Source organism: Triticum urartu, chromosome 2A (assembly GCF_056163025.1).
Source record: "Triticum urartu cultivar PI428250 chromosome 2A, HENAU_Tu73, whole genome shotgun sequence".
NCBI classification, from domain to species: Eukaryota; Viridiplantae; Streptophyta; class Magnoliopsida; order Poales; family Poaceae; genus Triticum; species Triticum urartu.
This window is the reverse complement of record NC_141874.1, coordinates 169,041,762-169,058,640: the sequence shown is the minus strand read 5'-3', so window position 1 is coordinate 169,058,640 and position 16,879 is coordinate 169,041,762. Positions and strand designations below refer to the sequence as shown.

The following is a 16,879-nucleotide window of genomic DNA, read 5'->3' as shown; positions in this document are numbered from 1 at the left end:
CCTTGAGCGACCAGCTGAAACAGCCGGTCGAGCTCCACAAGGCGACCGAATAGGCCATGAAGGGCTTCATAGTTCGGCTGTGGCCCGGAGAGGCCCTGCCTGGGAGATACTTCGGGCTGGTGCGGCGGCTGGTGGAGGCCTGTCCAAGGCTCGAGGTCATCAAGCGCTCCGTCTGCATCGAAGGTGCCCGTCGGGCCCTTGCCCGTGCAAAGGTGCACTGGGGTAAGCTGGACGGTGAGAAGCTTGTGAAGGATGGGCCGCCGCCGGGGAAGGAGCATCGCAAGCCCGAGAACTATTACAAGGATGTTCTTGCGGGTGCCCGCCTTGTGGCGGATGAATGTACCAAGGATGTATTTTTTGAATAAACTTGCTCGTTTTTATCCTGTGCGCTGAAAACCTGTTCATAGGCGCTTAAGCAATGCTTGTTGAATTTAAAATATTATTTTCTGTGCGGCCGTTTATCAAAAAATTGAGAGATGGCCAGTCGTCGGCTTCTGCCCCCATGCCACTAGTGCTGGGGTGTTCGGGATAAACCTGAGCGCTCTTTTTCCCATAGTTGGGTCCTTCGAGGGAGGCGCTCAGCACAACGAACCAGGCAATCGGACTATAATGCTTGAACACTCTCACTTAGCCATAGAACTTTATAATTTTAAATTTCGGCGAAGCCCCTAGTTCGGAAGACCGAGTTCGGGGCGCTATCCACGCCTTGGCCGGACAAATCCGGCTCCTCGCTCGAAGCGGCATAAGTCTTTAGGGACTCGAGAAAACCTCTCGAACAGCGACCGGTCTCTCGCCTCATCATGACAGTCAGTTTTAGCTTTCTCCACTGAGGTGCTTAACCCAGCTCAACCGGGGCACAACCACAGTGGTTCTCCTAGTGCTACCTTAGCCGATATAGCGGAACGTAAGGCACCAAAAAATAGGAGCCGGGCAAACCCAACTATTGACCCAAATCATGATTCGGAGCCGATGCATATAGTGCTATAAGTTCGGGGTGCCGCACTTGTGAAAGTGTACGGACTTCTCACACCATATTAAAGGGTACTGAAGCCCCCGGCGTACTTGCCGTACCACAGTGTACGGGTGCAACATGTCGTTAATGAACATATATAAAAGAGAGTAATGCAGAAAATAGACAAAAGCTATGCATTGTTTATATAAAGGCTATTTATCAAAGCCGAACGATACAAATAGTGCGGTAAGCAAAAGATATTGGACTATTCAGTATGTCCTGACCGGGGGCAGGCCGCGGAATTGTATTTAAAACAGGTATACCGCTCGTAACAGAGACCACCTGGGAGTTCCATAGTGCGGCATGGCTTGTCTGCCTCCCTGGATCTTGCATCGTTTGTGCGGCAGTCGAATTGCCGAACAGGTCGTCCGAAGTATGGAGTCCTGAAGGTAAGAAAAAATTAAAAAGAGAATCCGACAGCCCCTAGTACGTTTTAAGCCGTATTCTGGGCGTGCCGTTATTGTGCCCCTTCCCCTGTGCCCATGGTATTTCAAGGGCGTAGTTATGTACGCGAGGTACTGGTTTCGCTATGTCGCGATAGCTGGGGTTGGGGCCGCATTGCTACGCTTGCTCAGAGTGTGCAAGGCGGTCCTGCTGTGGGTTACTCCGGGCGCGCTTGGCATTGTCTGGCTTTTTAATGGCCGGACTGGAGAATTGCCTGAGAAGGCTACTTCGTACCTCCGCTGCGAGAGCCGCCATATGCTCCTCCGTACAGAGGGAGCGTTCGGTGTTTCCGTTGACCGTAATTACTCCTCGAGGGCCTGGCATCTTGAGCTTGAGATATGCGTAGTGCGGCACCGCATTGAACTTTGCAAATGCGGTTCGTCCGAGCAGGGCGTGATAGCCACTGCGAAACGGGACTATATCGAAGATTAACTCTTCCCTTCGGAAATTGTCCGGGGATCCGAAGACCACGTCAAGTGTTACTGAGCCTGTACAGTTGGCTTCTACACCTGGTATGACGCCTTTAAAGGTCGTTCTTGTGGGTTTAATCCTTGAGGGATCTATTCCCATTTTCCGCACTGTATCCTGATAAAGCATGTTCAGGCTACTGCCGCCGTCCATGAGGACTCTTGTGAGATGAAATCCGTCGATGATTGGGTCGAGAACCAATGCGGCGAAGCCGCCATGACGGATGCTAGTGGGATGGTCCCTTCGATCAAAAGTGATCGGGCAGGAGGACCATGGGTTGAACTTGGGGATGACTGGCTCTATCGCATATACGTCCCGTAGTGCACGCTTCCGCTCCCGCTTGGGAATGTGGGTTGCGTATATCATGTTCACCGTCCGCACTTGTGGGGGAAAGCCCTTCTGTCCATTGTTGTTCGGCGGCTTGGGCTCCTCGTCGTCACTGTGCAACCCCTTGTCTCTGTTTTCGGCCCTTAACTTGCCTGCCTGCCTGAACACCCAACAATCTCTGTTAGTGTGATTGGCTGGCCTTTCGGGGGTGCCATGTATCTGGCACAAGCGATCGAGTATTCGGTCCAAACTGGACGGGCCCTGAGTATTCTTTTTGAATGGCTTTTTCCGCTGACCGGATTTATAGCCTTTGAATCCGGCATTGACTGCCGTGTCTTCATTGCTGTCGCTATTAACGCGGCATTTTTGCTTAATCCGACGTGTCCTGCCACTTTTGTCCTTGGTATCCGAATTACCAGGGTTCTTTGATAAGTTGTTACTGCGAGCTAGCCAGCTGTCTTCTCCCGCGCAAAAGCGGGTCATGAGTGTTGTGAGGGCTGCCATGGATTTCGGCTTTTCCTGTCCCAGGTGTCGGGCAAGCCACTCGTCGCGGATGTTATGCTTGAAGAATGCTAGGGCCTCTGCGTCTGGACAGTCGACTATTTGGTTTTTCTTTGTTAGGAACCGTGTCCAGAATTGTCTGGCCGATTCCTCTGGCTACTGAATTATGTGGCTTAAGTCGTCGGCATCCGGCGGTCACACGTAAGTGCCCTGGAAATTGTCGAGGAATGCGGCTTCCAAGTCCTCCCAAGAACCGATTGAGTCTGCTGGCAAGCTGTTAAGCCAATGCCGGGCCGGTCCTTTAAGTTTGAGCGGGAGGTATTTGATGGCGTGTAGATCATCGCCGCGTGCCATGTGGATATGAAGGAGATAATCCTTGATCCATACCGCCGGGTCTGTTGTGCCATCGTATGATTCGATGTTTATGGGTTTGAAACCCTGTGGGATTTTATGATCCATTACTTCATTCGTGAAGCATAGCGGGTGTGCGGCGCCTCTGTACTGGGCTATATCACGACGTAGCTCGGAAGCGCTATGTCTATTGTGTTCGGCCCGGCCGGATTTGTTGTATCCGGAGTGAAGATCATTGTCACATGCCGTAGGGCGCCTGCGCGATCCGTAGATCGATCTTGTTTGTCTTGCCTTATCCTCCAGTATGTCTCGCAGGTCGGGTGCATTTTCCCGTGCCTTAGTTGAGTGGCGTCGGGGCATGGCTTGGATGGAGGGCCGAGGGGCCTCTCTGTCGCGGCCGCGAGGTGGCCGGTCTGCCATGTCATGCGCTGGTGATGTAGGTGCTTCCTCCTCTAATCGGGGTAGCAGCCTGCGCTTTGGGTAACTCTTGGAGGGGCGTTTGAGTTCATACTCTTTGGCCGTAAGGACTTCAGTCCATCTGTCAGCTAGCAAATCTTGGGTAGCTTTAAGCTGTTGCTGCTTTTTCTTGAGGCTGCTTGCCGTGGCTAAAAGCCTGCGTTTAAAACGCTCTTGTTCAGCGGGGTTTGATGGTATGACGAATTCGTCGTCATCGAGGCTTGCCTCGTCTTCGGAGGGAGGCGTATAGTTATCATCCTCGACCTCTCGGTCTACCGCTCTCTCATGAGGGCTGGCTTCTCCATTTCCTGTGCCGAATCTTGCTGAGGTGGGTGTTCTTCGGCGTTATTCGGGGTAGTATTATCTCCCGTGCCGGAATCACCGTTTTTGCTTTGGCGGGATTTAGAGCGGCGCCGTTTTCTTGGGGGCGTCATCCCCCACTGTTCCATCGCCATCTCCATCTTTTGGAGTATCCACCATATATATGTCATATGACGAGGTGGCCTTCCAGCGCCCTACAGGTGCTGGTTCCTGTTCGTCTCCTACATCGTCGTCCATGCCGTCGATATCTTCGGAGCTGAAGTCAAGCATGTCGGTTAGATCGTCGACAGTGGCTACAAAGTGGGTGGTGGGTGGGCTTTGAGTTTCCTTATCGTCCGTATCCCACCCTCGCTGACCGTAGTCCGGCCAGGGCTCTCCTGATAAAGAGAGAGACTTAAGAGAGTTCGGGATGTCGCCAAAAGGCGAATACTGAAAGATGTCTGCGGCGGTGAACTCCATTATCGGCGCCCAATTGGATTCGATTGGCAGGGGCACGGGGGGTTCGGAGTCCGGGGAGGAGTCCGGATCCTCGGAGTCACGGGCCATGCGGAGTGCAGGGCTGGAGTTCGGCTCGATCGCCTCTGAGATCGCAGCCCTTGAAGCATCGTCTAACCGCTGATCCTCGATCGGCGCAGTATGCTCCGAATCAATGGTCGAAACCGATGCGTATGCGACCTCCAAGGAGCTGTTCAGCGGCAGAGCTATATCATGCCCATCGAGACAGTGCGGCGCGCTTGGCTGTGGCTCGAATCCGTCGAAGATCAAGTCCCCATGGATGTCAGCCGTGTAGTTTAGGCTTCCAAACCTGACCTGATGGCCAGGGGCGTAGCTTTCGATCTGCTCCAGGTGGCCGAGTGAATTGGCCCGCAGAGCGAAGCCACCGAAGACGAAGATCTGTCCAGGGAGAAAAGTTTCACCCTGGACCGTATCGTCGTTGATGATCAAAGGAGCCATCGGGCCTAAAGGCGACGACACAGAGGAACTCTCAATGAAAGCACCAATGTCGGTGTCAAAACCGGCGGATCTCGGGTAGGGGGTCCCGAACTGTGCGTCAAGGCCGGATGGTAACAGGAGACAAGGGACACGATGTTTTTTACCCAGGTTCGGGCCCTCTCGATGGAGGTAATACCCTACTCCTGCTTGATTAATATTGATGATATGGGTAGTACAAGAGTAGATCTACCACGAGATCAAGGAGGCTAAACCCTAGAAGCTAGCCTATGGTATGATTGTTGTGTATGGAGTTGATTGCCTACGGACTACAACCCCTCCGGTTTATATAGACACCGGATAGGGTTAGGGTTACATAAAGTCGGTTACAATGGTAGGAGATCTTGAATATCCGCATCGCCAAGCTTGCCTTCCACGCCAAGGAAAGTCCCATCCGGACACGGGACGAAGTCTTCAATCTTGTATCTTCATAGTCCAGGAGTCCGGCTGAAGGTATAGTCCGGCTACCCGAACACCCCCTAATCCAGGACTCCCTCACCGGCCTTTTCACAGGAATGGGCCTCTGTTGGGATGTGCCACGTGTCGACGTATCATAGGCGCCTTCTGTCCAATGAGTGGATGACATCTGTCCCAGCGATGAGCCGACACGTGTTTCCTCCAGCCAATGATGATTTTACACGTGGAAAATCCCCATTGGTCAGGACTGTTAACGGGTTATCGGATCCAAAACCCGACCCGATAGCTGAACGGCATTCCGTGACGGTGGATGCCACGTGTCGGTCACCCTTGATGAATGCACTTCTGTGACGCGCGATTTATCGTCATGGAAGTGGACACTTCCGTGATGATAATTTTGGTAATGTCATGGAACACTTCTACGACAGCACATGTATGACTATCTTGATTCTGTCATAAAATCGTCATGGCTGTACATGCATGACATAAAACGCGACCTACTGTGACAAACAAGTATCATCACAGAAGTGTATCTTTTTTGTAGTGCAAGCTCTTGTTTCATGTCCTTCAACCTACAAGGTTCTCGTAATGTTGCTTGTTCTTCTTTGCTAACGGAGTGTTTTCAACTTCATTCATCTCCTTGGTATTTATTCTTTCAATTTGTTCAACCTCTCAAGGTTCGTGGTTTCACTCGTTTGTCGAAGAAGCAACTTTGTTTTACCTTTTCCTCTCCCGCTTCTCTCTGGTCCCATCCTTAGATCTCGGGATGAGATCTCTTGTAAGTGGAGGAGTGTTTTGACGCCCCAAGACCGACACTCCAGACGCCTTTCATGTTTTGCGTGTCAGTCATGTTATTTATTCATTTGTCGCATCCATCATGTCATCATGTGCATTGCATCCTCATGTTTTTAAAACTTGCGTCCATCCCGGTCTCCCCGTTCCTTTTGTTGTTCGTTCCGAGCCCAGACACACTTGCACGCGCCCGCGGCACCTCCGAAATTTTATTTTATAAGTGGCGGGAAAATGTTCTCGGAATGGGATGAAAGTTGTCATGCGGTGTTGTTATGTTGTCGGTAGACCGCCTGCCAAATTTCATTGCATTCGGAGTCCGTTTGACGCCCCAACGGATAACTATAGCGACATTATAGTCAGTCAAACCGTCGGACGTTTTCAGTCTCCGAAAACTGATGCCGAACCTCTCTTTCTCTTCTCTTCTCTCAGCCCAAGGCCTTCTTTGCACAGCCCACTAGCCCCACGTAGGCCCGCATGTCTTTGTCGACCTCTCTCAGGCCCCCTCGCGCGCGCGTCCGAAACTTCCTTGAACCCGAATCGGGCTGTCATTACCGATGGGTTCGGATCATCCCTAACATCCCTAAAACATATTCGTTTTCTTATTTAGACTCCCTAAGCCTATTTAGTCTCGATCGCTCGATTACGATCGGACGGACCGAGTTAATCCCTATCTTAATCTCATATCTATTTAAACAGACCAACCCTAAATTCTAGAGGATTTGTCCCTGTCGCCACCGCTGCACTCATCTCCCACCTCGGTATCCATCTCCACCAAATTGTCATCTTCCTCGTGTTCTCCCCGATCCAAAACCACCGAGACCAACCACGCCAAACCATATCGAACCCCCACCAAATCCCACGCGTAGCAGCCAGCCGCAGCGTCTCCCTGCTCGACCCTGTCCTCGAGGACGCACCCGAGCTCCATTCTCTCGAGCCATGGCACCTCTGCGACAAGGCGCCCGAGTTCCATGCCTGCTGCCCACCGAAACGAGCAGGAGATCTTCCATGGCGCCTCCTTCCGCTTTTCCCTACTGTAGGACCCCGTCGCCCCTCTGCTTTCCTTCTCCTTCCCACGAGCTCCCTCCCATCTCTCAGATCTCCCTCACCTCTGCAGGAGCTCGTCAACCGCACCATGGCACCGTCGCCCGAGTTCACCGAGCCTCCAGGAGCCCGCATCAAGTCCCACAACATTCGAGCCGCCCCTGAGCTCCGTCCATGCCATTGTTGCCCGGATCTGGTGCCGGCCAGCCGGATCCGCCCCGTCCCCACCTTGCCGGCCTTCCCTGCAGCCTGCCGCCGCTTCCCTTCATGTCCCACGTCGCCACGCTGCCACGGCCGCGTTGACCTTCGGTCATCGCCAGGAGAGGATGACCGCACGAGCTCGCCCGCTCCCGTTCTCCTCCTGGGCCACGCACAGGCCTAGTGCGCCCAAGCCGGCCTCCTCTGTAGATGGGCCAAGGCCCGCTGGGTGAGCCTCCAGCACCCACGTTCCTATCGGTCCAGTCAGTTTCAGCCTGCTACATTTTTTTCCTGTTCTATAAATTTCCTGATTTCCAGGGAATTGGCAGTTTTATAGAAAAGCCCTTCAAATCCATGCATTTAATAACTAAATAACCATGCATCATATGTAAAAACTTCAAATATGAAAAATGCTTAGAATTGCATCTAGATTCATAATATACAGCTTTTATCCATGTTTAAAATGTTGTTTGCATTAATTTGCATATATATCATGCTAAGTTGATTTATTTCATAACTAAATAACCGTATCTCCAATTTTAATAAACTTTATATGTAAATGAGGTAGAAAAAGCATAGATTAACTTGGTGCACTTACTTTGCATGTTTGACAACTCTAAAATATGCTTTAGGGAAGAACAGTACCATAACCAAAATATGCACATGGGGATTTTCCGGACTTGTTGTTTGTTATATCCGGCCCCATTTAAATTGTCTAGATAGGTAGTTTTATTATGCATAATCTCTTGCCATGTTAACCAACATTTAATATTGTTGAGTACCTAACCGGGAGTGAACTAAATAATCGATTGTGGTGTTTCGTCAACATGCATCTTGTCACATGTTGAGCTCCACTTAATTTGTAGTATTGTTTGTTGCACTTTGCCATGTCATGCCTCATTTAATCGGACATGCATCATACTTGGTTGTGCATCATGCCATGCTTTTGCTTGTTGGTTTACCATGTTGTTTGCTTCTTTCCAGTTTGCTTCTCTCATTAGCTTCAGTTTTGTTCCGGAGTTGTGAGGATTCGTTCGACTATGTCCGTTTGTCTTCTTCATGAACTCGTTCTTCTTCCTTGCGGGATCTCAGGCAAGATGATCATTACCCTCGATATCACTTCTATCTTTGCTTGCTAGTTGTTCGTTCTATCGCTATGTCGCGATACCTACCACTTGTTTATCATGCCTCCCATATTGCCATATCAAACCTCTAACCCACCTTCCTAGCAAACCGTTGTTTGGCTATGTTACCGCTTTTGCTCAGCCCCTCTTATAGCGTTGCTAGTTGCAGGTGAAGTGAAGTTTGTTCCATGTTGGAACATGGATATGTTGGGATATCACATTATCCCTTATTTTAATTAATGCATCTATATACTTGATAAAGGGTGGAAAGCTCGGCCTTATGCCTGGTGTTTTGTTCCATTCTTACCGTCCTAGTTTCCGTCATACCAGTGTTATGTTCCTTGATTTTGCGTCCCTAACATGATGAGGGGTATGGGACCCTCTTGATAGTTCGCTTTGAATAAAACTCCTCCAGCAAGACCCAATCTTGGTTTTACATTTGCCTAACAACCTATAACTTCTCCTTGGGGTTGCAAACCCGAGGGTCATCTTTATTTTAACCCCCCCGGGCCAGTGCTCCTCTGAGTGTTGGTCCGAAACGGGCAGCCTGCGGGGCCACCTCGGGGAAACTTGAGGGATGGTTTTACTCGTAACTTGACCTATCCGGTGTGCCCTGAGAACGAGATATGTGCAGCTCCTATCGTGATTTGTCGGCACAGTCGGGCGGTCTTGCTGGTTTAGTTTTACCATTGTCGAAATGTCTTGTGCACCGAGATTCCGAGTCTAGTTGGGTGTCCCGCGATGGAGGATTGTCTCCGCGGATCGTGAGCTTGTGATGGGCTAAGTTGGGACACCCCTGCAGGGTATAAACTTTCGGGAGCCGTGCCCGCGGTTATGTGGCAGATGGGAATTTGTTAATATCCGGTTGTAGAGAACTTGACACTTGACTTAATTAAAATGAATCAACTGCGTGTGTAGCCGTGATGGTCTCTTTTCGGCAGAGTCCGGCAAGTGAACACGGTTTGAGTTATGTTTGAACGTAAGTAGTTTCAGAATCACTTCTTGATCACTTATAGCTTCACAAATGCTGCGTAGCTTCTCATCTTACTCTTATCTGCGTAAGATAACCATCATATTTGCTTAGCGCTTGCTGCAACTCCATCTCATTACCTTATCCTACCCATAAGCTGAAATAGTCTTAATCTCACGGGTTTTGAGATTGCTGAGTCCTCATGACTCACGGATACTTACGAAACAGTTGCAGATGCCGATGATACCAGTACAGGTGATGCCACCGAACTCAAGTGGGAGTTCGACGAGGACCTTAGCCGTTACTATGTGCCTTTTTCCGGATGACCAGTAGTGGTGCCTGATACGTCTCCAATGTATCTATAATTTTCGATTTCTCCATGCTATATTGTCTACTGTTTTGGACATTATTGGGCTTTATTATCCACTTTTATATTATTTTTGGGACTAACCTATTAACCGGAGGCCCAGGCCAGAATTGCTATTTTTTGCTTGTTTTAGGATTTCGAAGAAAAGGAATATCAAACGGAGTCCAAACGGAATGAAACCTTCGGGAACGTGATTTTCTCAACAAACAAGACCCGGGGGACTTGGACCCTACGTCAAGAAAGAAAAGAGGAGGCCATGAGGTAGGGGGGCGCGACTACCCCCCAGGCGCGCCCTCCACCCTCGTGGGCCCCCTATTGCTTCACCGACGTACTCATTCCTCCTATATATACCTACGTACCCCCAAACGATCAGATACAGAGCCAAAAACCTAATTCCACTGCCGCAACTTTCTGTATCCATGAGATCTCATCTTGGGGCCTATTCCGGAGCTCCGCCGGAGGGGGCATCGATCACGGAGGGCTTCTACATCAACACCATAGCCCCTCCGATGAAGTGTGAGTAGTTTACCTCAGACCTACAGGTCCATAGTTAGTAGCTAGATGGCTTCTTCTCTCTTTTTGGATCTCAATACAATGTTCTCCCCCTCTCTTGTGGAGAACTATTCGATGTAATCTTCTTTTTGCCATGTGTTTGTTGAGACCGATGAATTATGGGTTTATGATGAAGTCTATCTATGAATAATATTTGAATATTCTCCGAATTCTTTTATGTATGATTGGTTATCTTTGCAAGTCTCTTCGAATTATTAGTTTGGTTTGGCCTACTAGATTGATCTTTCTTGCAATGGGAGAAGTGCTTAGCTTTGGGTTCAATTTTGCGTGTCCTTTCCTAGTGACAGTAGGGGCAGCAAGGAACGCATTGTATTGTTGCCATCGAGGATAACAAGATGGGGTTTTCTTCATATTGCATGAGTCTATCCCTCTACATCATGTCATCCTGCTTAAGGCGTTACTCTGTTTTTAATTTAATACTCTAGATGCATGCTGGATAGTGGTCGATGAGTGGAGTAATAATAGTAGATGCAGGCAGGAGTCGGTCTACTTGTCTCGAACGTGATGCCTATATACATGATCATACCTAGATATTCTCATAACTATGCTCAATTCCGTCAATTGCTCAACAATAATTTGTTCACCCACCGTAGAATACTTATGCTCTCAAGAGAAGCCACTAGTGAAACCTATGGCCCACAGGTCTAACTTAGTTATTTCCTTTGCTATTTACTTTGCCTTTATTTTACTTTGCATCTTTTATCATAAAAATACCAAAAATATTATCTTATCATATCTATCAGATCTCACTCTCGTAAGTGGCCTTATAGGGATTGACAACCCCTATTTGCGTTGGTTGCGAGGATTTATTTATTTTGTGCAGGTAAGAGGGACTCGCGCGTAGCCTCCTACTGGATTGATACCTTGGTTCTTAAAAACTGAGGGAAATACTTACGCTACTTTGCTGCATCATCCCTTCCTCTTCGGGGAAAACCAACACAGTGCTCAAGAGGTAGCAAGAAGGATTTCTGGCGCCATTGCCGGGGAGGTCTACGCAAAAGTCAACATACCAAGTACCCATCACATACCCTTATCTCCCGCATTACATTCTTTGCAATTTGCCTCTTGTTTTCCTCTCCCCCCACTTCACCCTTGCCGTTTTATTCGCCCTCTCTCTCTATCCTCCCTCTCTTTCTCTATTTGCCTCTTTTTGCCCGCTTGCTTTTTGTTTGCTTGTGTGTTAGTTTTCTTGCTTGTCACGATGGCTCAAGATAATACTAAATTGTGTGACTTCATCAATACCAACAACAATGATTTTATTAGCACTCCAATTGCTCCTCTTACCGATGCTGAATCTTGTGAAATTAATACTGCTTTGCTGAATCTTGTCATGAAAGATCCATTTTCCGGCCTACCTAGTGAAGATGCCGCTACCCATCTAAATAGCTTCGTTGATTTTTGTGACATGCAAAAGAAGAAAGATGTGGATAATGATATTATTAAATTGAAACTATTTCCATTTTCGCTTAGAGATCGTGCTAAAGCTTGGTTTTCGTCTTTGCCTAAAAATAGTATTGATTCATGAAACAAGTGCAAATATGCTTTTATCTCTAAGTATTTTCCTCCCGCTAAGATCATCTCTCTTAGAAACGATATTATGAATTTTAAGCAACTTGATCATGAACATGTTGCACAAGCTTGGGAGAGAATGAAACTAATGATACGTAATTGCCCTACTCATGGTTCAAATTTGTGGATGATTATACAAAAAATTTATGCCGGGTTGAATTTTGCTTCTAGAAATCTTTTAGATTCGGCCGCGAGAGGCACTTTTATGGAAATCACTTTAGCAGAAGCTACTAAACTCCTAAATAATATTATGGTTAATTATTCTCAATGGCATACTGAAAGATCTACTAATAAAAAGGTGCATGCAATAGAAGAAATTAATGTTTTGAGTGAAAAGATGGATGAACTTATGAAATTATTTGCTAATAAGTGTGTTTCTTCTGATCTTAATGATATGCCCTTGTCTACCTTGATTGAGAATAATAATGAATCTATGGATGTGAATTTTGTTGGTAGGAACAATTTTGGTAACAACGCGTATAGAGGAAATTTTAATGCTAGGCCTTATCCTAGTAACCCCTCTAATAATTATGGTAATTTGTACAACAATTCTTATGGAAATTATAATAATATGCCCTCTGATTTTGAATCTAATATTAAATAATTTATTACTTCGCAAAAGAATTTTAATGCTATGATTGAAGAAAAATTGCTTAAGATTGATGATTTGGCTAGGAACATTGATATAATTTCTCTTGATGTTGATTCTTTGAAACTTAGATCTATTCCACCTAAGCATGATATTAATGAGTCTCTCAAAGCCACGAGAATTTTCATTGATGAGTGCAAAGAAAGAACCGCTAGGATGCGTGCTAAGAAAGATGCCTTTATAAGAGCGTGTTCTTCTAGTTCCTATGAAAATAAAGATGAAGATCTAAAAGTTATTGATGTGTCCCCTATTAAATCTTTGTTTTGCAATATGAATCTTGATAATGATGGGACTGAATATGATCCACCTTTACCTAGAAGGCGTTCCAAGAATTCGGAATTTGTTTATCTTGATGCTAAATTTGATAAAAGTGGGATTGAAGAAATTAAAACCCTAGATGTTGCTAAACCCACTATTATGGATTTCAAGGAATTTAACCATGAAAATTGCTCTTTGATTGATTATATTTCCTTGTTGCAATCCGTGCTAAATTCTCCTCATGCTTACAGTCAAAATAAAGCATTTACTAAACATATCGTTGATGCCTTGATGCAATCTTATGAAGAAAACCTTGAATTGGAAGTTTCTATCCCTAGAAAACTTTATGATGAGTGGGAACCAACTATTAAAATTAAGATTAAAGATCATGAATGCTATGCTTTATGTGATTTGGGTGCTAGTGTTTCCACGATTCCAAAGACTTTGTGTGATTTGTTAGATTTCCGTGATTTTGATGATTGCTCTCAAATCTTACACCTTGCGGATTCCACTATTAAGAAACCTATGGGAAAATTAATGATGTTCTTATTGTTGCAAATAGGAATTACGTGCCCGTAGATTTTATTGTTCTTGACATAGATTGCAATCCTTTATGTCCTATTATTCTTGGTAGACCTTTCCTTAGAACGATTGGTGCAATTATTGATATGAAGGAAGGAAATATTAGATTCCAATTTCCATTAAGGAAAGGCATGGAACACTTTTCTAGAAAGAAAATTAAATTACCTTATGAATCTATTATGAGAGCCACTTATGGATTACCTACCAAAGATGGCAATACCTAGATCTATTCTTGCTGGTTATGCCTAGCTAGGGGCGTTAAACGATAATGCTTGTTGGGAGGCAACCCAATTTTATTTTTATCCCTTGCTTTTTGATCCTGTTTAGTAATAAATAATTTATCTAGCCTATGTTTTGGTTGTGTTTTTTGTGTTTAATTAGTGTTTGTGCCAAGTAGAACCATTGGGAAGACTTGGGGAAAGTCTTGTTGAACTTGCTGTAAAAAACAGAAACTTTAGCGCTCACGAGAACTGCTGTCATTTTTATTTGGAAAGTGATATTTAGTTAATTATTTTTGAAGATGATTAATTGATAAATTCCTCACGTACAGCAATTTATTTTAGAATTTTTGGGGTTCCAGATCTTGCGCTAGCTACAGATTACTACAGACTGTTCTGTTTTTGACAGATTCTGTTTTTCGTGTGTTGTTTGCTTATTTTGATGAATCTATGGCTAGTAAAATAGTTTATAAACCATAGAGAAGTTGGAACACAGTAGGTATAACACCAATATAAATAAATAATGAGGTCATTACAGTACCTTGAAGTGGTCTTTTATTTTCTTTCGCTAACAGAGCTCACGGGATTTTCTACTTTAAGTTTTGTTTTGTGAAGTTTTCAAGTTTTGGGTAAAGATTTGATGGATTATGGAACAAGGAGTGGCAAGAGCCTAAGCTTGGGGATGCCCATGACAACCCCAAGATAATCTAAGTACACCTAAAAGCCAAAGCTTGGGGATGCCCTGGAAGGCATCCCCTCTTTCGTCTACTTCTATCGATAACTTTACTTGTAGCTATATTTTTATTCGCCACATGATATGTGTTTTGCTTGGAGCGTCTTGTATTATTTGAGTCTTTGCTTGTTAGTTTACCACAATCATCCTTGCTGTACACACCTTTTGAGAGAGCCATAAATGATTTGGAATTTTTTAGAATACTCTATGTGCTTCGCTTATATCTTTTGAGTTATATAATTTTGCTCTAGTACTTCACTTATATCTTTTAGAGCATGGTGGTGGATTTGTTTTATAGAAACTATTGTTCTCTCATGCTTCACTTAGATTATTTTGAGAGTCTTAATAGCATGGTAATTTGCTTAAAATCCTAATATGCTAGGTATTCAAGAATAAAAAATTTCTCTTATGAGTGTGTTGAATACTATGATCAGTTTGATACTTGATAATTGTTTTGAGATATGGAGATGATGATATTAAAGTCATGCTAGTTGAGTAGTTGTGAATTTGAGAAATACTTGTGTTGAAGCTTGTGATTCCCGTAGCATGCACGTATGGTGAACCGTTATGTGATGAAGTCGGAGCATGATTTATTTATTGATTGTCTTCCTTATGAGTGGTGGTCGGGAACGAGCGATGGTATTTTCCTACCAATCTATCCCCTAGGAGCATGCACGTAATACTTTGCTTTGATAACTTGTAGATTTTTGCAATAATTATATGATTTCTTTATGACTAATGTTGAGTCCATGGATTATACGCACTCTCACCCTTCCACCCTTACTAGCCTCTCTAATATCGCACACCTTTCGCCGGTATCATACACCCACCATATACCTTCCTCAAAACAGCCACCATACCTACCTATTATGGCATTTCCATAGCCATTCCGAGATATATTGCCATGCAACTTTACACCGTTCCGTTATCGAGTTGTAATTGTTGAGTTGTAAGAAAAATAAAAGTGTGATGATCATCATTATTAGAGCATTGTCCTAGTGAGGAAAGGATGATGGAGGCTATGATTCCCCCACAAGTCGGGATGAGACTCCGGACGAAAAATAAAAGAGGCCAAAGAAGCCCAAATAAAAAAAAGAGGCCAAAAAAAGAGAAAAGGACCAAATAAAAAAATAAAAAATAAAAAAATGAGAGAAAAAGAGAGAAGGAACAATGTTACTATACTTTTACCACACTTGTGCTTCAAAGCAGCACCATGATCTTCATAGTAGAGAGTCTCTCATGTTATCACTTTCATATACTAGTGGGAATCTTTCATTATAGAACTTGGCTTGTATATTCCAATGATGGGCTTCCTCAAAATTCCCTAGGTCTTCATGAGCAAGCAAGTTGGATGGACACCCACTTAGTTTCTTTTTGAGCTTTCATATACTTATAGCTCTAGTACATCCGTTGCATGGCAATCCCTACTCACTCACATTGATATCTATTGATGGGCATCTCCATAGCCCGTTGATACGCCTAGTTGATGTGAGACTATCTTCTCCCTTTTTTTCTTCTCCACAACCACCACTCTATTCCACCTATAGTGCTATATCCATGGCTCACGCTCATGTATTGCGTGAAGATTGAAAAAGTTTTGAGAATGTCAAAAGTATGAAACAAATGCTTGGCTTGTCATCGGGGTTGTGCATGATTTAAATATTTTGTGTGGTGAAGATAGAGCATAGCCAGACTATATGATTTTGTAGGGATAACTTTCTTTAGCCATGTTATTTTGAGAAGACATAATTGCTTTGTTAGTATGCTTGAAGTATTATTATTTTTATATCAATATGAACTTTTGTCTTGAATCTTTCAGATCTGAATATTCATACCACAATTAAGAAGAATTACATTAAAATTATGCCAAGTAGCACTCCGCTTCAAAATTCTATTTTTATCATTTACCTACTCGAGGACGAGAAGGTATTAAGCTTGGGGATGCTTGATACGTCTCCAACGTATCTATAATTTTTGATTGCTCCATGCTATATTAACTACTGTTTTGGACATTATTGGGCTTTATTATCCACTTTTATATTATTTTTGGGACTAACCTATTAACCGGAGGCCCAGCCCAGAATTGCTGTTTTTTTTGCCTGTTTAGGGTTTTGAAGAAAAGGAATATCAAACGGAGTCCAAATGGAATGAAACCTTTGGGAACGTGATTTTCTCAACGAACAAGACCCGGGGGACTTGGACCCTACGTCAAGAAAGAAAAGAGGAGGCCACGAGGTAGGGGGGCGCGCCTACCCCCCAGGCGCGCCATCCACCCTCGTGGGCCCCCTGTTGCTCCGCCGACGTACTCCTTCCTCCTATATATACCTACGTACCCCCAAACGATCAGATACGTAGCCAAAAACCTAATTCCACCGCCGCAACTTTCTGTATCCACGAGATCCCTTCTTGGGGCCTGTTCCGGAGCTCAGCCGGAGGGGGCATCGATCACGGAGGGCATCTACATCAACACCATAGCCCCTCCGATGAAGTGTGAGTAGTTTACCTCAGACCTACAGGT

General features: G+C 45.2%; 1 long non-coding RNA gene across 1 annotated transcript; it reads left to right on the top strand.

Annotated features, from left to right (window-relative positions):
• The first annotated feature begins 6,783 nt into the window (after nt 1–6,783).
• LOC125535527 (uncharacterized) lies at nt 6,784–10,501 on the top strand. The gene is made up of 3 exons (XR_015615981.1): nt 6,784–7,112; nt 7,194–7,547; nt 8,303–10,501. It is a non-coding gene; the product is annotated as an uncharacterized LOC125535527 (long non-coding RNA).
• The last annotated feature ends 6,378 nt before the right edge of the window (nt 10,502–16,879 follow it).